A 16,610-nucleotide genomic window follows, 5' to 3' on the forward strand; every position below is an offset into this window, starting at 1 on the left:
TTCTATATCTTCTTCATTTAACTTTGGCAATTCGAATGTATCTAGGAATCTGTCAATATCTTCTGTGTTTTCCATTTTATTAAAGTACAGGTTCTCAAAGTAGGTATTGATGATCCTTGGATTTCTGCTGGGTCAGTTGTGACTTCACCTATTTTGTTCTTAACTGCATGAATTTGTGCCTTTCCTTTCCTTTTTTTGATAAGGTTGGCTAAAGGTTTGTTGATTTTATTTATCCTTTCAAAAAACTTACTCTTTGATTCATTAATTTTTTGTATCATTCCCTTAGTCTCCATCCCATTGATTTCTGCTCTGATCTTTATAATTTCCTTTCTTGTACGAGCTTTGGGTTTATCATGCTCTTCTTTTTCTAGCAACTTGAGTTTCTCCATTAGGTTATTTAACTGAGTTCTCCATGTTTTCCTAATATGGGCATTCACTGCTATGAGTTTCCCAGGTGGAACTGCTTTCATTGTGCTCCATACTCCTGTATATTTTACTGGCATTATCATTGACTTGTAGAAACTGTCTAATTTCTTCTTTAATTTCCTCTGTGACCCACTGGTTGTTCAAGAATTTGTTATTCAACTTCCATGTGTTTCTGGGGGTTTTGTGGTTTCTTATGTTATTGACCTCCAATTTTATTGCACTCTGGTCCGATAATATACAGGGGGTAATTTCAGTTCTTTTACATTGACTTAGACATGTCCTGTGAGCTAGCATGTGGTCTATATTGAAGAATGACCTGTGTGCAGCTAAAAAGAATGTATTTTCTGATTTTGTGGGGGTGGAACACTCTGTAAACACCTATTAAGTTCATTTGTTCAATAGCTTGGTTCAGTTCTAGAATTTCATTGTTGATTTTTTGTCTAGATGATCTGTCTGTTTGTGATAGTCGGCTTCTGAGGTCCCCCACTACAATTGTATTAGTGCTTATTTGGTTTTTCATGTCCATTAATATTTGTTTTGTATAGTTGGGGGGCATTCATATTTGGTGCATATATATTTATGATTGTCATCTCTTCCTCTTGGATTGTTCCCTTCACAAGGATGTAGTGACCATCTTTGTCTCTCTTAATTAGTTTTGGTTTGAAATCTACTTTGTCTGCAAATAAGATTGCTATGCCTACTTTTTTCTGGGTTCCTGTTGAGTGGAGAATGGTTTTCCATCCTTTTACTTTCAGTCTATGAACTTCCTTTTGAGTTAGATGTGTTTCTTGTATACAGCATATTGCTGGATTTTGGTTCTTAGTCCATTCTGTCAGTCTATTTCTTTTGATTGGTGAATTGAGGCCATTAACATTGATAGTTACAATTGATAGGTATTGACTCATCCTTGTCATGATGTTTTACTGTTGTTGGCTCTTCTATATTTTTTTTTGTATTAAATTCTTTTATTGGTACATTTTAGGTATACAACACAATTACATTTCTCACTGGGAATTGTACCTTTACATAATGCATCTTGGTTCTTATTTTTTCCCCATTCCTAGACCTCCCTTCACCCCCTCCACCCTTCCCTGTTTACAAAGACTTTATTTCCATTTCTCAGCATTTTTCCTTTCCCTTCTTTCCTTTCCCCTGTCCTTCCCACTACTCCTACCCCTTTGGACCTTTTCTTCCTATTTTACATTATCGATTATTCATTCTAATCCTTGGTACATTTTGGGTATACAATATAAAGACATTCATCATTGGAAATTCTGGAAAATTCTGAAAAAAAGGTGTTCTTTGTCGTGAAGTATCTAATTTCCCCATCGATTTTGAAAGGTAATTTTCCAGAATTTCCAATGATGAATGTCATTATATTTATACCTAAAATGTACCAAGGATTAGAATGAATAATCGATAATGCAAAATAGGAAGAAAAGGTCCAAAGGGGTAGGAGTAGTGGGAGGGGCAGGGGAAAGGAAAGAAGGGGAAGGAAAAATGATGAGAAATGGAAAAAATGGAAATCAAGTCTTTGTAAATAGGGAAGGGTGGAGGGGGTGAAGGGAGGGCTAGAAATGGGGAAAAAATAAGAACCAAGATGCATCATGTAAAGGTACAATTCCCAATGAGAAATGTAATTGTGTTGTATACCTACAATGTACCAATAAAAGAATTTTTTTTTAAAAAAAGATAATTTTGCAGGAAGCAACAGTCTAGGTTGGGAGCTATTTTCTTTTACAGCTTGAAATACTTCACTCCAGGCTCTCCTTGATTTGAGGGTTTGTGTTTAGAAGTCTGCCATGATTCTGATGGGCTTTCCTTTGTAGGTGATTTATTTCTTTTCTCTAACTGCTTGTAGGATTTTGTTTTTCTGTCGAGTTTCTGGGTGTACATTTTTATATATCTAGGTGTACATTTTTTTGATCATGGCTATTTGGAGTTCTATATGCCTCACTTATCTGTATGTCCAGTTCTCTACCTCTGTCTGGGAAGTTTTCTACTATTACTTCTGTGAACAGATTTTTTAATGTCAATTGTACTTTCTTCTATTTTGTTGTGGATTCCTAACAGTCTCATGTTGTTCTTCTTTGCATCATCTAGCAGCTGCTGTATTGATTTCTTGTGGTCCCTTACTATTTTTAAGAAATCTCTGTTTTCATGGTCCTTCACTGCAATCCTGTCTTCTATATCTGATATTGTATCTTCAGATTCCCTTAATCTGCTCTGCATGTTTTCAATGGAGTTTTTAATCTCCTGAATATCTGTTTGAATCTGTTTCATGGATTCCATTTCTTTCTTATGTTGGGTGATCATGGTTTCCATTTCTTTCTCATGCTGGGCATTCATGGCTTCCAGCATATTTCTGAACTCATCTATTTTTTCATCTGTTTCTGTTCTAGAGCCTCTAATCATGTCTTTCACTCTGCTCATCATTTCTGTAGTTATCTGGGAGATTATGGCTGTTTTGAATTTTTTTAAAGCCTCATTCATCTGTTTTTGTTACTTCCTGTGCTGTCAGTTCAGGGTGTCCAGGTGGTTGATTATCAGACTTTTCCACTTCATTTCCCTCAGAACTTGCCTTTTGTGGGTTGGAAGTCTGAGTTTGTGCCTTACTTAAATATCTTCTCATTTTTGATTTTGGTACTGGGTTCCTGGGTTGATACTTTGAAGTTGCATATTGTAAGTATCTTTGTTGATGTATTTAGAATCCCTATGGAATGATTGCTTCTCAGAGGTGTCTTCCAGATATAGCTGGTCTTTAGGTTTTGAGTCTCTAATGGCTCTGAGGCTGTCTCATTTTCATTATACCAAGAAGGACAACTGATTGGATCAATCACAACACCTTAGCCCAAGGGATACAATTAGCAACACAATAGCATCAAGTACATCTTAGAAAATGACAATTTGTGGTAGTTATTAATCTATCACCTTTAACTGTGTGAATTAAATCAAAATCAAGGACCAACCCAACATATGTTTATAGTGAATAAACTCTTCAATACAGCAACTACCCTTCAGAATGGGGAGTTAGAAGGAGTTGAGGAGGTGAGGGCTAGGTAGGTAGAAGGATAAGGGAAGGTTAGTAGTGAGACCAGAGGACACAGGTGAGAGAAGGAAAGAGAAGAAAAGAAAAATAAAGAAGAAATACAAATCAGGGCCTGAATAAGAACAAGAACGCAAAGGGAGATGAAGAACAATGTGGGACAGTAAGGGAGGGAGGGAGGGAGGGAGAGAGAGAAAAGAGAAAAGAAGGAAAAGAGAAAAACAAAAATTTTAAAAGAGTAGAAAAAGAAGGAAAATAATTAAAAATGAGAGCAAAAAATAGTGGTAATTTTGAAAATAACAAATAAAAGATAAAAATGAAGGGACTCCTTCAGGTTATGTCTCCGCTGTCACAATAGACAATGTGGGCAGCAGTGTGCAGTTACAAGTCAATGAGTCTCAGCCAGTCACAGACCCATGAGATTCAGGCAGATTTCTGGCTGTAAGTCCCAAATTGAGCTCCCTGTCCTCCAGCAGGGTTGAACTGTGCAAGGTTCTATTGCAGGTTCCAGCTGTCTTTCCCCTGAAGACAGTACAGGTTCTGATGGGAGGTGATGATCCCTCTAACTTACCAAGTACAGTGGTCTGGTGTGCCTTTATTGCAGAGATTCTTTTGATTTTTCCAGTGGGCTTCAGTTATCATCAGGGAGCCTGAGAGAGGCCCTCTCTCTGTTGTTCACTTCTGCATCTCGCCTTTATGTCCCCCTATGCCTCTGTGGAACCAGTGTAGTCTACTAGTGTGGCACCAGGTAGCTGTACAGCCAAGAGGCCAGAGGTGGCGCGGGGGAGTGGGGGGAGGTCTCTGTTGTTGCATGCACCTGCTCAGCTCCACAAGTGGCTGGTGTGTGTGCCTGGGGGGTCCTTACCAGCTCCTGGTCACAAGTAGGCATAGCCAGCCGGACAGAGCTGGGCTCAGTCAGTCCTGGGCGCTCTACACGCATGGCCCTCTTCCTTTTTACTCTTATTATTCAAGTTTGAAAATTTCTGTTGAGTTATCATCCATCTCAACAATTCTTTCCTGAGCAATGTCCAGTCTATTAAAGGGCCCATCAAAAGTGTTCTTAATTTTTGTTGCAGTGTTTTTTATTTTTATCTCTTGCACTTATTTTTGTTTCTTTCTTACATTGTCCATCTGTTCTTACATACCCTATATTTATCCACTAGGTCCCTTAGCCTATTAATCATAGTTGTTTTAAATTCCTAATATGAAAGTTCCAACATTCCTGCCACATCTATATCTAGTGCTAAAGCTTGCTCTGACTCTTCAAATGGTTTTTTGACTTTTAGTATGGCTTTTAATACTTTTCTTTATAACAACTTTCTCTATAGATAGACAAAATGTACTGGTCCAAAGGAAGTGTTGTACATAGGCCTGGAGTGATGTGGTGTTGAGGTGGGTTGTGTCCTCTGGTCCTGTGGTAAGGTGTTGCAGTGAGCCTGTGCCTCTGCACTGGGAGTGGCCACATACGATCCTCACCTCACAGAGACTGAGATGGTACAGGATATGTGGGACAGCTGGAGCTAAGTATTTCCTGCCTCCAGTTCAGTTAGGCTCTTGTGATATGGCAATAACTGAGGCTTCAGTAAAGCAATTTCTCCTCAGGGCAATTTCTCCCAGTTAAAAAGAACAGAATGCTCTGCTGCTTCAAAATAGTTTCCTGTCCTCCTCATGCTGAAAGCAGAGGAGATTTTCCTTCGGGGTTTACTGGTTGAACCTTTGGAGTTAAAACTCACAAAAACTACTGCCTTATGATAGGGTCTTTCTGGAGTTTTTCCTCTCTCAAAATTATCCACACTGAACCACCAGTAATTCATTGGTTAGGTTTTCCTACCTCGGCAGTTTCCCATGGAGGCTTCTTCTCATGAGTTTCTGTACTCTTACTAGAGTCACAATTTACTAATTGTGACTTTGAGTATCAGCCTGTCTTTCTCTCCAATTAAGGACAGTAGTTTGCCCTGTGATTCCACTTCTCTGATGTATCTAAAAAGACTTGTTGATTTTTTTATTCCATTCAGCTTTTTGCTTAATCGTAAAACAAATACTTCCAGCTCTGTAGATGCCTGATCAGAATCCAGAAGTGTGGTTCCACCTCTGTGAGATTTTTTCCTATAGGTACATCCATAGAGACAGAAAGTAAATTAGTGGATCTTTCAGATCAGGAGAATATGGGCTTGAGTTGAGGGATGAGCCCTCAAGGGTATAGGGTTTCTTTATGTGGTGGTGAAAGTAGCTTCAAATTAATTTGATGATGGTTGTACAACTCTGGGAATATGCTAAAAACCATTGAATTGTACACTTTAGTGGATAAATTGTATGGTATGTTAATTGTAAAGCTAGAGAAAAAAAGAAGGGAGGGAGGGAGAGATGGAAGCAGGGAGGAAGGGAGGGAGGGAGGAAAGGAGGAGGGACAGTGGGAGAGAAAGAAAGAGGAAGGAAGGAGGGAAGGAAGGGATGAGGGAGAAAGGGATGCTGGAGAAAGGGATGAGAGAGAAAGAGAGGATGAGAAAGAGAGGAAGGGAATTCCTCCTTCTCACCTGAAGAGGGCTTTACAGTCGAGTATGATGTTTGTATGGTGCAATAGAGCATTTATTGCAATGATCTGGCCATATTTAGATGTACATGCCTTCCCCAGACAAGTTCCTCAAGCTTGTGAAGAACAAATGCTATATTTTAATTTGATGTGATTTGATTTTTAAAATTCTTTTATTGGTACATTTTAGGTACACAATATGTTTACATTTATCATTGGGTGCTTGTACCTATACATGATGTATCTTGGTTCTTATTTTTTTTCCCCATTACCTGTGTGTCCTTCACCCCCTCCACCCTTCTCTATTTACATAGATTTCTTCAAATGCTATATTTTGTTCTTCTTAGACTGACAAAACCTGGAGCAGTAGCTGTCGTATAAATGGTATCTAATAAATATTAGCCAAATGAAGAGCAAGGAGACACCATGCTTTCATGACCATGGTCATGGAAAGCTAATCAGAAATAGCTCCTACATCTCAGTTCCAGTGGAACCATCAGTGGTTTCACAAAGAAAGTATCTGGGTGCCCAAGTTTCTACCTCAAGTGGAAATCCAATTTCAACAGGCCTCCTGCTCAGGAAGTGCCTTCTTGCCCAGAAAGCTCCAAATGTCCCTACTATGCTCAGGTGGGATCCCCAGTGTAACAGTGAGCACAATGTGGCAGGCAAAGAGAGGAGAGTTGAGAAACTCAACAACTATGCAGAGAAAGTCTTAGGACATAAGGAAAATCAGAAAGCAACAGTGTGCAGAATGTATTCTAGGATTGCCAAATTCAAAGAAACTGCTTAACAAGAGTTCCACTTAAAGTGAAATCTGAGCATTTATTTATGTGAAGTCCAGGAATTCTTGTACATCAAGCAAGCATCCTGGACAAAAGAAATGGCCAACACTGGAAGTGACCAGAAGGGAAAAGAAAGGTGTATGTCTCAGCCCAGCCTGAGAGAAGGGCTTAGAAGTTGGTGTGCCAGATTCTTTATCAAACCAGGCAGGAAGATGTTCTTATATTGATAGATTTCTATGAATTAATGCTGAAGATAATGGGTAGAATTCCTGAATGTGTCTTCAGTTATTCTCATAAGAAATTTTATTGGTCTCATATAGTCCCAATTAGAGATCTCCTTGAAGATCTGATCATAGATGATGGACAGCTAGATTATAGATACTAGATAGATGATAGACAGTGAGAGAGAGAGAGAGAGAGAGAGAGAGAGAGTGCCTATTGACCTCCTCCTGTAGCTATTAGGGCTTCTTACCCAGGGAATGGTAGTATCTTCTAAAGAGAAGACATCTTGGACCTTTGGTGTTCACAAATTACCTTTTTTTTATATCATTACTTAAAACATACTGACACAAACATAGATATAAAGTCTTCACACTTACTCCTCTGATGCAACTTGAAAATCAACAGAAACTCACCAATTAAATGGAAACAAAACTTCAAAAGTCAATAAAATTCATATTGACCGTGTGAAATACATATCTTCACTGATATTATTTTGTTGAAGTGGATTGCAACACACATACTATGCTGGCAGTGTTACCACACTGGCATTTTTGAGTGTGGTTTGCCCAGACTACTACCCTGTGTGGTGGAATGATTCAAATCTCCCTTTTTTCTCGGTTTAATTTGGTGCTATTTCTCCATTTATGCTAAGCTTCAGGATGTTATTTGCCCTTCACTAGAGTTAATATGGTAAAAAATGTGCTGAAATTATACCAGTATACTAGTAATAAATTGATCATGTTGTTGCTATTAAATTTATAATTTTGTTATATTTACATTATAAGGTTTAGGATACTATAAGATATACAGTTTGCATAAAGATCCTCTGAATCTCAGCTTGAGAAATATCTGTTAGATCAGCCACCCACCTTGGCAATATTCTCCATCTGTCCATGAACTCGAATAAATTTCTGTGACCAAGGAGAGAAAAACCTACTCCTAGTCTCCAGAAACCTTGAGGCAGTAGCTTCTGGACTGTATTAGTATTTACAATATGGAGATAGATCCTTTCACAATGAGTTTTCCTCCACAAGTTGAAGAGGGAGGGAAAAATTCCCAGGAAGGCAAAGGTCAGAAAATAACCCAACTGCCTCCTCAGCAAACCCTCCCCAGGGCAGGTGCTCTGTCTAGCTTGAAGTCACCTCCCCTGACCCTGCTGTGGTTGGCCACACATGACTGTGTCCCCAGGAAGGCTAAGATACCAGTTAATAAAGCTCTGTTAATCAATGAATTGTTTTACAACAGGCTTTTTGTTGTTGGTGGTGGTGGTTTGTTTTCAGTTTTAATTGTGGTAAAGTATGCATAACCTAACATTGGCCAACTTAATCATTTTTGAGTATACAGTTCAGTATTGTTAAATATGTTCACATTGTTGTGCAATTAGCCTCCAGAACATTTTCATCTTGTAAAACCTGAACTCTATACCCATTAAACACTATCCTCCCCACCCACCAGCCTTTGGAATCTACCCCTTCTGTCTGTGTATACAAGTTTGTTATTCCAAGTACCCTACATAAGTGAACTCATACAGTAATTTTACTTTTGTGACCGGTTTATTTCACTTAACATAATGTCCTCACAGTTCATTCATATCATAATAGGTGTCAGAATTGCCTTCTTTTGAAGGCTAAATAATATTCCATAATATTTCATTGTATGTCGATGTCACATTTTGTTTATTCATTCGTATGTTGATGAATATTTGGGTTGCTTTCATCTTTCTGGCTTTTTTGAATAAAACTGCTATGAACATGGGTGTACTTTATTTCATGTTTTACTGAATTGGTTGGTTCTTCGGGTTCCACTGTTGCAGTTCACGACCATAGTGCAGTGCAAAGGATGAAACAAAAGATTGGCTCCATGTTAATGTCCAATACAGACCCCAAGAAATCCCAGGGGGCAGTTATTAACCAAGTCCCCTCAGTGTGAGAGAGTCTGACAAGGACAGCCCCAAACCGAAACCTCTGTGGCTATTTACTGATAGAACCAGGAAGCAAGGATAAAAGAAGCTGCTGGGAGCTCTTTCCTCACCAGCTCACCTTCTAGGGATTTCATAAATGCTAAGGTAGAAGCTGTCTCTCTTATAAGTTATAAAGGAAGTCCAAAGTTAGCTGAAATTGTAGCCAGAGGCTGTCATTTCATCCTGAAGTCTTTTGTGTGAGCGACAAATTAAAATGTGCTGTCTTTTAGGGAGGATCATCTAGAGTGCTGCTACCTAATAGCTGCCCACATAGACACACACACACCCCTGCAGGTAGGGTCTGTAGCCCACTGACCTTTGAAATCCAGCATCTCAAACTCCAGGGCTGTGCAGAAGCTCCTCTTAATGTGGCTATCCTTCCTATTGATCAAAAAATAAACCCACTGGGTCATATTTGTTCCTCCGAAGGGCTTCATGACAGAAGAAAGCAACTTTCTCCCACACCACATGAAAATAATTTGTTTTCATAAAACAGGGAAGTCTCAGAGGTGCCTTCCTCTCTCTAGGTCCACAGCTGCTCAAGCCTCCAAAAAATCCTTGTACCAGGTGGCTGAAGAACTCCTAGGAGGCTACAGAGCAAAGATGAATGAGGCTGTCCCCCTCACAGACATCTCAGGCTGAGAGCCCTGGTGGAAGTTCTGGATTTGGGGTATGGAGGCCAAGTATGAATTGTAAAAAATTTTGTAAATAGTAAAATACTTTACAAGTAGAATGCATCATTGCTAGATTTGAAAAAAAAATAATTAAAATAATGTGCTTTGAAACGTTTTGTTCATGCTTCTCATGCCCACTGGGTAGAATTCGGTCTTGGGAATGAGCAAATGATTAATCCAAACCACGAGCTACATTCTGTCTGGCCTGCATCATGTCAGGATCAAAGAGCTGTTTAAAGATCAAAAGGCTTTGCAATCCAGAAACCAAGCTTGCATCTGCCTCACCTAGTGCTCCAAAAGGAGGCCAGTTCCACAAAACAGCAAAAATTGCCTCCTCTGTGTTCCCAAGCAAGTTCTACTTTCATATCTTTCCATCCTCAGGAAGCAGTGGGTGCTCAGAACATCAAGGGGCAAAGTCAGGAGAGATGGGGGCAAAGGTGACCGGTATCTCACTTAGGGACACAGGAGGGTGGGCTCTTGGCCTCCCAAACACTTCCTAAAATGATCAGTGAAAATTTCAGGAACTGGAAATCTTCCCTGTAGAAGGAAAAGTGCTTGTCTTTCCTGTTTTTTCATAAACCACAAATGATAAAAGTTCTGCTAAAAATAAGCTTACTTAAGATCCTTGACTATAAAATATTTCATAATTTCTCCCTCCCAGTCTGAGAGACTTCCAACCCCACCTCCCTTTCCAATCCCCCACCAGTGGCCTCTACATCAGTGAGGGAAATGAAAATGTTAGTATTTTTTTTTCTGTTATTCATTTACTTCCCACCTGCTTAGCCAAGCCTTTCCAGATTATAAACCCCAACATTCACCTAACTATTAGAATTCTAACCCCACAAGGGTTTAATCAGGGAAAAAGAATCAACAATATAGGAGCCTTCACTGTGGGGCGTACCATCAAACACACACACACACACACACACACACACACACTCATACACACACTCCTAGCCAATTAAATTATTTCTAAGTATTTCTGGAACCCCCATAGGAGTCTCACAAATTTTAAAGATATATTCACTTCAAGGGTCCTGCTGCTTGGTGGTAAGGCCTACCCTGTCCTTCTATGCTTCTTGTAGTTCCTGACAGCCACTCCAGGCTCTGATCCCTGGGTTGCTCTGAGTCTGTGATTCTTGTTGCCTCCCAACTACAAAGCTTCAAAGCTGGCTGAACACACCAACCCCACTTGATCCTTGCTGTGCAAAAGCCAACTTGAGATGTCTGATCAGAAAGGGCTCCCTGTTCATGTTCTGCTCCCTACCCGGAGAGTGCTCAGAATCTAGTCTTTACTCAAATTGGTAAACCTAAATATAAATGAGAGAACAACCAGAAAAATCCAACTTGAAGATCAGTACTAGCCTGGATCCTTCAGAAAATTTAATGTCTTGGAAAAGCATATAAAATCTGGAGATATAGTCTCTGTACCAAAGGAAACTAACAAGACATAGCAACTAAATGCAGTGAATGAGCCTGTATTCAACCTTAGCATTTTAAAATAATGTCCATTAATAAGATATAAATGTAAACATTGAGGAAATTTGAATATAAATTCCATATTAAGTAATATTGTTATATAAATATAAAAATTTTAGCATAAAAATTATATTGTTATATGGGATAATGTCCCTTTTTCTAGGATTTAAATGATGAAGTACTTGGAGATGAAAGAAATTGATCCATACAACTAACTTTTAAGCAATTCAGCAAAACTTACACATCTGTGTATATATGGAGGGAGAGAGTGAAGAATCAAATATTACAAAATGTTAATATTCATGAATTCAGGTGAAAGGTATATGGTGTACTGTTCTTGTGACTTCTAAAGGATTTCAAATTTTTCAAACTAAAAAGTTGAAGATATAGACATTGTTGCAATTCTCATCATGCATATTTCTCTCATTTCTCCAGGATCCATATGCATTAAACTTCTTCAGTCTCACTTCCAGAAACAAATAAGATTCATGTAAAAGTATTCATGAAACAGATATGAGTGGAGGGGAAGAGGAAGGGAAGGTTTAGCTAATCAATAGCCCATTTATTCTCCAGACAAACGTATTCTGAACTCTAGATCAGATATAATTGTGACCCCATCATATTTGTAAATAGTTGAATTCTTTCATAATACAACATACATTATATAGTACATTATATAGCATGCATATATTAGAATTCATTCTAATTATTATGTGCTACACATTTATTATAAGTCCATTGTGTAACACAGGGTGGAAAAAAATGACACCAGTAGAAATGACTGAGACTCAGAAGCCCTAAAGAAAACTCGGAGCACTCCTGAATCCTCTCTAGCCAGTCTGAGCCTACTGCAGGACTCACAATAGCCAATCCCACTCTCAGTGGATCTAGGCTGACACAATGTTCAACCAAGATAGTATTAAACACAAGTCGAGATAAAAATAAAGCACAGTCCTAAGAGAGGAGGGTTGATAAACTTTGATGGTGAACTAGAAGTAATTGGGACCCAAGCAAATGGACAAGCCTTCTGTGAGTTGATACTAGGGTGCCCATAGCAGCAGCAAGGCATTAGGGTCAGCTAGGGTTGAATGGGAAGAGAAAATGGGAGAAATCACTCACAATGGATTCTAAAACAATACTCCTCAACAGTACTACCTATGCTCCAGGATCTGTATCTGTCAATTCAGGAATCAAATTCTAGAGCTTAGGAGAATCATATGCACTGATACTATATTTGTGTTTAGATCTGCTAATTTTGTCTTCTTATTATAATGGAAATCTATCATGGCCTAAGACCAGTTTTTGTTTGCCTTTAATTCTGGCAGGCCCTAGTGAATGCTTCCTTAACAACGTCAAGTGCCTAGAGGATGGTTGGTGCATTAGTCAGCTTTTTGTTGCTGGAACAAAATACCTGAGGTATACAGCTTAAAGGAGAAAAGATTTATTGTGGCTCATGGTTTTAGAGGTTTCAGTCTAAGGTAGGCTAGCTCTGGGACAGAAACAACATGGAAGAAGGGCATAGTGGAGGAAAGATGCTCACCTCATGGGGGCCAGAAAGCATAGACCAAGGGAAGAAAAAGAGAAGAAGGGACCAGAGACCAGATCACACCCCACTTGATCAACCCAGACATCCAGAATTGCTCCTGGGCATCTCTCAAGGCAATCAAGTTGACAATCAAGATTAACCTTGACAAATGGTGACTCACACATCACATTCTTTGCCACTGAAAAACTGTTAAACTTAGGAGTGGCTTCAAATGAACTTTGACATAGTCTTAGTCAAATGGTCCCAGTCAGACTTTGTTTAATTTTTAATTCACATTCCTCCACCCTCAAAGATATCATAGCATTTTTTGAAATGCAACTCTAAATAAAGTCTTGAGCACATCCACATAAAAAAGAGTGATCTTGAACATTTTTTCATATATTTATTTGTTGTTTTTACTTCTTTGTCTGAGAAATGTCTGAAAAATGTTCAACATCACTGGTCATTCGAGAGATGCAGATGAAAACAACACTGAGATTCCACTTCACCCCAGAAAGAATGGCTGCTATCAAGAAATCAACCAATAACAAATGCTGGCAGGGGTGTGGAGAGAAAGGAACCCTTCTCCATTGTTGGTGGGAGTGCAGACTTGTGCAACCACTGTGGAAGTCCGTATGGAGATACCTCAAAGAACTAGGACTAGAAGTCCCATTTGACCCATATTCCCCTGCTGGATATCTTACCCAAAGAATTAAAAGAATCATACCACAGCAATATATGTGCACCTATGTTTATAGCAGCATAGTTTGTAATAGCTAAGGTTTGGAAACAGCCCAAGTGCCCATCAACTGGAAATTGAAAAAAGAAGATGTGGGTTTTTTATAAAATGGAGTACTACTCAACCATAAAGAATGAGAAACTAGAGTCATTTATAGCTAAATGGATGCATATTGAGGCCATACTCTTAAGTGAAATCAATAGGACACACATGTGTAAATACCAAATAGTTTCTCTAGTGTGAGAAACTGAAACTGTAAATAAGGATGAAAATGATTAAAATGAAAAACTGTTAATTTGAAATAGCAAAAGGTCCAAAGGGGTAGGGGTGGAAGGAGGGCAAGTGGAAAGGGAAGAAGGGAAAGGAAAAATTGTGAGAAAGAAAAAAAAAAAAATGGAAACAAAGTCTATGTAAATAGGGAAGGGTGGTGGGGGAAAAAATAAGAACTAAAATACATCATGTTCAGGTACAATCACCCAATGATAAATGTAAACATATTGTATACCTAAAATGTACCAATTAATATATAAATTAAAAAATTTAAAAAAAGAAATAAAAATGCTGCAATAAGGTAAAAAAAAAAGAGTGATCAGTGAACAATAGTGAGCACCATGCTATGAAGTGTCCAATGTTGTTCTGTGCCACATAGCACCACTCCCAGTGCAGAGGATGTGAGCTGCAGGGGAACCAGCAGCACACACACCCCATCGAAATGAGGAGGCATGTAAACAAGCCTCAAAACCCGACTTCCAGAACACCTACAGCAACCCCAAAGGAAAACGAGATGGAACAATCTGATACTCAACCACCTGGACTCCCTGACCTGGCAACAAAAGAGGATCTGGAAAAAATAGTCAGAAATAATTTCTCATATAACAGCAGAGATTGTGCCCATAGTGCAAGACATGATTAATAAGTCTAGAGAGGAAACAGATAAAAAATAGAGGACCTGAGGACCGGGATGGAATCCCAACATAGGAAACAAACAGAATCCATAAAACAGATGCAAAAAGATTTCCAGGAGATTAAAAACTCCACTGAAAGTCTATGCAGCAGAATGAGCCAATGTGAGGACAGAATTTCAGATATAGAAGATAAGATTGCAACTAGTGACCAGGAAAGGAAAAATTTCTTTAAAATAGTAAGGGACCATGAGAAATCAATCCAGCAGCTGCTAGATGATGCAAAGAAGAATAACATAAGATTGATCAAAGTCAATGAAGAAACACGAGAAAGAGCAGATGACATAAAAAAAAACTGTTCACAGAAGTGATGGCAGAAAACTTTCCAAGAAGGGGAAAAGAATTTGACATACAGATAAGTGAGGCATATAGGTCTCCAACTAGTGGTGATCAAAAAAAGAACCTAAACATAGGCATATAACAGTTAAGATTCCAGAAACCCAACAGAAGAACAAAATTCTACAAGCAATTAGAGAAAAGAAACAAATCACATACAAAGGAAAGCCTGTCAGAATCACAGCAGACTTCTCAATGCAAACCCTCAAGGCAAGAAGAGCTTGGAGTGATGCATTTCAAGCCCCAAAGAAAAACAGCCTCCAATCCAGATTGAGGTGCCCAGCAAAACTATCTTTCAAAGTTGATGGAGAAATAAGGCACTTTCATGATAAAGAGAACCTTAGGAACTTCATGAATATCAAACCGGCACTCCAAAGAATTTTAGACAATATCCTAGGAAAACACAATGAGGATCAGAACCCCAGGAAGCTCAGCACAATGAATCCATCATGCATGACAAGAAATTAAACACGAAAGGGAAGAATTCAACAAAAAGAAAAAGTCACAACGAGTTGATACATATGAGTTATAACCATCACTGTTAATGGTCTCAGTTCACCAATCAAAAGAATTAGACTGGCAGAATAGGACAAGAAGCAAGATCTAACAATATGCTGTGTACAAGAAACACACTTATTGGAAAAAGAAAATCATAGACTAAAAGTTAAAGGATGGAAAACAATACTCCATGCCACAGGAAACCGGCCCCCCCAAAAAAACAGGAGTAGCTATCCACTTTGCAGGTCAAGTGGATTTCAAAACAACACTGATTAAGAAAGACATAAAGAAGGATACCACATCCTTGTAAAGGGAACAATCCAAGAGAAAGAGATGACAATCATAAACATTTGCACCAAATGCTAGTGTCCCCAACTACATAAAACAAATACTAGTGGACATGAAAAATCAAATAAGCACTAATAAAATAGTAGTTGGGGAACTCAATACCCCACTGTCACAAATAGATAGATCAACTAGACAAAAAATAAGCATCAAAATACTAGAACTCAGTCAAACTCTTGAACAAATGAACTCAATGTTTACAGAGTTTTCCACCCCACAAAATCAGAATACACATTCTTTTCAGCTGCACATGAGTCATTCTCCAAAATAGAACACATACTCACTCATACAACATGTTTAAGTAAGTGAAAAGTAATTGAAGTTATCCCCTGTATATTATCAGACCATAGTGCAATGAAATTGGAGATCCATAGCAAAAGAAACTCAAAAAAGTTCATACACACGTGGAAATTGAACAACACACTTCTGAATAACCAATGAGTCACAGAGGAAATTAAAGAAGAAATCAGACAATTAAATGACAATGACAAAACAACATAACGGAATCTATGGGACACAATGAAAGCAGTCTTACGAAGGAAATGCATAGCAGTGAATACTCATATTAGGAAAACAGAGCGAGCCCAATTAAACAACCTGATGCTGAACCTCAAGCTTCTAGAGAAAGAAGAGCAGGACAGTCCCAAAGCTCATACAAGGGAGGAAATTATAAAGATCAGGGCAGAAATCAATGGAATAGAGACTAAGACAATGATACAAAAAATCAATGAAGCCAAGAGTTGTTTCTTTGAAAGAATCAACAAAATTGACAAACCCTTAGCCAACCTTATGAGGAAAGGGAAAGAAAAGGCCCAAATCCATGCAATTAGGAATAAAAAGGATGAAATTACAACAGACTCAGCAGAAATCCAGAGGATCATCAATACTTACTTCAAGAACCTATAGGCCAATAAGATAGAAAACACAGAAGAAATGGACAGATTCGTAGATACATATGAATTACCAAAGCTGAATGAAGAAGACCTAAAAATTCTAAATAACTGAACATCAATCAATGAAATTGAAAATGTAATTAAAAACTTACCAACTAAGAAAAGCCCAGGTCCTGATGGCTTCACTGCTGAA

The 16,610-nt window shown here is 38.5% G+C and overlaps 1 long non-coding RNA gene across 1 annotated transcript in view; it reads right to left on the bottom strand.

The window, feature by feature from the left end:
- Window positions 1-8,069, bottom strand: part of LOC110348998 (uncharacterized) — a 79,704-nt gene extending 71,635 nt beyond the window's left edge. Inside the window, exon 1 of the long non-coding RNA XR_002394656.2 lies at window positions 7,876-8,069. This is a non-coding gene — a long non-coding RNA (uncharacterized LOC110348998). The remainder of the gene's footprint in view (window positions 1-7,875) is intronic.
- Window positions 8,070-16,610: the final 8,541 nt, after the last annotated feature.

The sequence above is a fragment of the Heterocephalus glaber genome, unplaced genomic scaffold (genome assembly GCF_053883595.1).
Source record: "Heterocephalus glaber isolate CG9 unplaced genomic scaffold, H.glaber_assembly_v1.0 deba00001666, whole genome shotgun sequence".
Classification (NCBI taxonomy): domain Eukaryota; kingdom Metazoa; phylum Chordata; class Mammalia; order Rodentia; family Bathyergidae; genus Heterocephalus; species Heterocephalus glaber.